Below are 6,000 nucleotides of genomic sequence, written 5' to 3' on the forward strand. Positions count from 1 at the left end.
TGTTCACAGTATCATCATATAGTTGTGCTTCCATCACCACAAACACTGAACATATTCATTACTCCAAAAAGTAAAATAAAGACTAAAATAAAAAGAATATCCAAAACATGCCACCCCCCTCCTCTCCCCCATTGTTCATTTACTTTTTTTTAATATAGTTTAATTGAGATATATTCACACACCAACAGTCATCCACAGTGTACAATAAATTATTCACAGCATCATCATACAGCAGTGTGTTCACCACCAGTATCAATTTTTGAATCTTTTCCTTACTCTAAAATAAAAATAAAAGCAAAAAATAACTCCTAACTCTTTCCATCCCTTCCATCCCACTCTATTCTTCATCTAAATTTTGTCCCAATTTTTCTACTCATCTGTCCATATGCTGGATAATGGGAGTGCAAGCCACAAGGTTTTCACAGTCGCACAGTCACACTATGCTATCTTTGTAGTTATATAATCATCTTCAAGAATCAAGGTCGCTGGGTTGCAGTTTGACAGCTTCAGGTATTTCCCTCCAGCCATTCTAAAACACTAAAGACTAAAAGGTTGAGTGCATAAGAATACCCTCCAGAGTGACCTCTCATCTCCATTTGAAATCTCTCAGCCACTGGGACCTTACTTTGTTTCATCTCTCTTCCAGTTTTTGGTGAAGAAGATCCTCTCAGTCCTACAGTGCTGGGTCCAGGCTCATCTCCAGGAGTCACTTCCCACATAGACAGGGGGATTCACACTCCTGGAAGTCACATCCCACATAGGAGGGCGGACAGTGAGTTCACCTGCAGAGTGGGCTTAGTGAGAGAGGAGCCACATCTGAGCAACAAAGAGGATCTCTGGGGGAGACTCCTAGGCACAATTATAATTGGTTTAGCCTCTCCCTTGCAGCAGCTAGTCCCACAGAGGAAAGCCCCCTGATCGAGGGCTTGGCCCACCAAATTGGCAGTCATCAATGTTTACAGGAAAATCAGCAATAGCCAAGGTGGGGAAGTCCAACACTTCCACATTTCTCCCCAGCTCCTCAGGGGGCCATGCAAATACACTTATAGTCTCTGCCCATATCACTCTGGAATGTGTTGGGATTTTACCCCAGCCTGTACAAACTTGCCAAATCCTACTTCCCATTCAAAGCTCTATGCATCTATGGTGTTCAAACAAACTGTTTGTATAAGTTAAATTATCTAGTGTGCTACAGAAAATACAGATCCTGCACTAGATAAACATCTCCTCCCTTGGTCTCACACATAAGTTGCAGTTTTATAACCCAGTCAGTATCGTCCTTTACCCTTGGGCCTGATTTGCCTTAGTCCTAACCAGATTCTCTTGATTCATGTGTCTAATTAAAGTCTGAATTCTTTTTTAGCCCTTTCAACAGTTGCCTTTGGGGTAATACTGACTTTCATAGTTGCCAAATTCTAGCTCTGAGCCTCATGTGTCACACAGATACCCAAAGTTCCAGAAACCAACCAGGTTATACACAAGGAGCTCAGCATCTCGGGATTTACAGATAACCAGTACAACTCAGGAATAGATGTACTGCTGTAAGAGCTTACAATCTAGGGACCTTTACAATAAGCATTTCCCTGATAAGCTGTGCTCTAATATTCAGTTCTCAGAGTTTGCGCATTATAGTCAGTCCATATTAGTGAGGCATCATAATGTTTTTCCTCTCATTTCTGGTGTGCTTCACGCAAAACTTTGTACTCAAGATCCATTCACCCAGTTGCGTATCTCACAGCTTCATTCCTTCTTGTAGCTGTTCAATATTCCATTGTATTCACACACCACAGTTCATCATTCTGTTCATCAGTCAATGTGCTACTGCAAATAGTGAATACTGCCACTTTAAATACCGGTGCGTAAATGTCCATTCATGTCTCTGCTCTCTGATCTTCCAAGTATATACACCATACTAAGGTTGCAGGACCTTGAAACCCCCACATGCCTAGTTTCTTATGGGACCACCTTACTGTCATCCAGATAGGCTACACCATTCTACTTCCCTACCAACAGTAAATACATATATCTCTCTCTCCAAGTTCTCTCCAGCACTTGTGCCCTCTGTTTAATTTTTTCCCTGCAATTTTATAGGGATATATTCAAATACCATACAGTCATCCACAGTGTACAATCAGTTATTTACAGTATCATCATACGGTTGTGCATTTGTCACAATTAGCACTTACACATGTTTATTACTCAAAAAAAAGAATTGAAACAAAAGAATAATAAAAAGGATAAAAGGGAAAAGTAAAAATAAAATACAGCAATAAAGTTGGTAATAAAAAGGATAAAAGGAAAAGGAAAAATAAGAAAAAATACAGCCACAAAAAAAGAGGAAGATGTGAAAAAAGTAAAAAGAGAAAAGAAAAAAAAAGAAAAAAATGGCAACTAAAAAGCCACAAAAGAATATGTTAAAATAAAACAAAATACCATAAAAAAGTCAGACAACAATACTAATTCCAAGAATCCCATACCCCTCCTTTATTTCCCCCTCTTATAGGCATTTAGCTTTAGTGTATTGCCTTTGTTACAATTAAAAAAAGCATAGGGAGGAACCTAAGATGGCGGCTAGGTGAGACAGGGCAAAAAATCACCTCCATGAAAAATACTAGATAAAAGCCAGAAAGTGACCCAGAACACCAGTTCCAGCAATGCACCAGCTGGACAAGTTCTGCTAAATCCACAGGGACAGTATATTTGGTGAAACCAGGCGTCTACATTTTGAAGTGAGTGAGTGAGCCGGCTGAAAGTTCGGCGGCCATGCTGCAGTGTGGGGAAACTGTGGGTTGGCATTTGGAGATGGACTAGTTCTTTTTAAAAAAAAAAGCCCAGGAGCGCCTATGGATATGGCAGTGAGAACCGCGCAGTGAAGCATGGCAGGAGCAGGCAGTGCCAATGCCTTGATGTCTGGAGTGGAGGATAGCCCATCCCACACCTGCTGCTGATTGTCTCTGGACCAGGGGGGCAAAGGGGAGCCAAAAGGAGAAAGAAACTGCTCCCCTTTGCAGCCATCTCCTGGGCAGACTGGGGACACTCCTACCTGGGGCCAGAGCCATAGCCCAGGGCTGCGCCAAGGGTCCCAGTGTGACAGGGAGTGTTTCCCACAGCACCAAGCACACCCCACAATATCGGCCATGGACAGTGGCCTTTAATGCACCCGCAGCTAGTTCTTCCAGACCAGGGAAGGCGGAGCTGTGTGAAAAGGGGGAAATTAACACGCCCCATTCAACCATCTTTACAGCAGGCTGGGAACACCCCTGCACAGCCCAGTGGCCCAGGGCTTCCCTGGAGGGCCAGCACGCATTTGTGACATGACACAGCCTTCCCTCAGCAGAGGTCCTGGAAGAGCACAGCTGAGAAGGGGAACCTGCTCCGAAATCTCAGGGACCCTATGCCAATTCCAACGACTTGTGGGTCAGCAGCAAAGACGATCTGTGGCAAGACTGAAATGAAGGCTTAGACTCTTGCCACAACCTTAAATCTCTGGGAACACCAGGGAGGTTTGATTATTAAAGCTGCCCTGCCTCCCTAACCACCCAGACACACCTCCCACATTCAGGGCAGACAGCACCAACAACACACCCAAACTTAGTGCACCAATTGAACCCTACAAGAATCAGATCCCTGCACACCACAAAGACAAAGTTGGGGAGAACTGACTTGAGGAGAATAGGTGACTCATGGACACCATCTGCTGGTTAGTTAGAGAAAGTGTTTGCCACCAAGCTGTAGATCTGACAAATTAGATATTGGTATTTTTTACATCCAGAAAGAACCCTATCAAGTAAAGGAAGTGCCAAGAGGCCAAAAACAACAGAAAATTTTAAAGCATATGAAAAAACCAGATGATATGGAGAACCCAAACCCAAACACTCAAATCAAAAGATCAGAAGAGACACAGTACTTGGTGCAATTAATCAAGGAACTAAAGACAAACTGTGAGAGCATGGCACAGGATATAAAGGACATGAAGAAGACCCTAGAAGAGCATAAAGAAGAAATTGCAAGAGTTAATAAAAAATAGAAGATCTTGTGGAAATAAAAGAAACTTGACCAAGTTAAAAAGACTCTGGATACTCATAATACAAGATTAGAGGAAGTTGAGCAATGACTCAGCATCCTCAAGGACCACAGAATGGAAAATGAAAGAACAAAAGAAAGAATGGGGGAAAAAAATGAAAAAATCAAAATGGAGCTCAGGGATATGATAGATAAAATAAAACATCCAAATTTAAGACTCATTGGTGTCCCAGAAGGGGAAGAGAAGGGTAAAGGTCTAGAAAGAGTATTCAAAGAAATTGTTGGGGAAAACTTCCCAAACCTTCTACACAATATAAATACATAAAGCATAAATGTCCAGCAAACTCCAAATAGAATAAATCCAAATAAACCCACTCCAAGACATATTCTGATCAGACTGTCAAATACTGAAGAGAAGGAGCAAGTTCTGAAAGCAGCAAGAGAAAAGCAAATCACCACATACAAAGGAAACAACGTAAGACTAAGCAGGGACTACTCAGCGGCCACCATGGAGGCGAGAAGGCAGTAGCACGACATATTTAAAATTCTGAGAGAGAAAAATCTCCAACCAAGAATACTTTATCCAGCAAAACTTTCCTTCAAATTTGAGGGAGAGCTTAAATTTTTCACAGACAAACAAATGCTGAGAGATTTTGCTAATGAAAGACCTGCCCTACTTCAGATACTAAAGGGAGCCCTACTGACAGCAAAACAAAGAAAGGAGAGAGAGAGAGAGAGGAATTAAACAGACATATATAGAACACTACATCCCAAATCACCAGGACACACATTCTTCTCTAGTGATCATGGAACCTTCTCCAGAATAGACCATATGCTGGGACATAAAACAAGCCTCAATAGATTTTTTTTTAAAAAAATTGAATTTATTCAAAGCACATTCTCTGACCACAGTGGAATACAAATAGAAGTCAATAATCATCAGAGACTTAGAAAATTCACAAACACCTGGAGGGTAAAAATGAGGGGGAGATGAAAACATTTCCAGATAATCAAAAACTGAGGGACTTCATCACCAGTAGATCAGTCCTATAAGAAAAACTAAAGGGAATTGAGCAGGCTGGAAGGAAGGAACACTAAACAAGTGACTGAAACTACATGAAGAAATAAAGATTTCCAGTAAAGATCACATGGTAAATATAAATACCAATACTACTGTATTTTTGATTTGTAACTCCACTATTTACTTCCTACAGGATCTAAAATACATAAACTGTAATGATAAATCAGTGGTTTTGGACTCAATGTAAAATAGGTAATTTTTGTCAAGAACTACATAAAGGTGGGGGAATGGAGGAGTACAGGAACATAGTTTATGTGTCCTATTGGAGCTAACTTGGTATCAAAGAAAAACAAGATTGTTATAGATTTTAGAGGTTAAATTTAAGTCCCACAGTAAACACAAAGGAAGTTTCAGAGAATATGACCATAAAGATGAAAAGTAGAGTATAGGTTAAGAGAAGTGGGGGAAGGGGCAATGGGGAGTTAAGAAATGAGCGAGGGTTTCTGTTTGGGGTGAAGGGAAATTTCTAGTAATGGATGGTGGGAAGGTGATGGCATTGCAGCATTCTAAATGTGGTTAATCCCACTAATGGAATGCTAGGGAGGGTTTGGAATGGGAAGATTTAGGCTGTATATATGTTTCCACAGTTGAAAAAAAAAAAAACAGTCTAAATACATAATGACAATTAAATGCCAAGGATGATCCTGGATGGGATCTGAGGATGGAGGAGAGGAGGCTCAAAGGGACACAGCTAGGACATAAGAAAAAAAAAAAAGGAAATATAGAATGTAAGCTTTGTATCAGTGTTGAATTTCTTGAACTTCTTAGCTGCGTTTAATGGTATTGCATAAAAGAATGTTCTTGTTCATGGGAAATGTGTATGTGAATTATATTGCTTGTTCAAGGATGTGTGCAGCTTGCTCTCACATGTTCAAAAGACAGCAATAGTTGATGGT

This window comes from Choloepus didactylus, chromosome 2 (assembly GCF_015220235.1).
Source record: "Choloepus didactylus isolate mChoDid1 chromosome 2, mChoDid1.pri, whole genome shotgun sequence".
In the NCBI taxonomy this organism is placed as follows: Eukaryota; Metazoa; Chordata; class Mammalia; order Pilosa; family Megalonychidae; genus Choloepus; species Choloepus didactylus.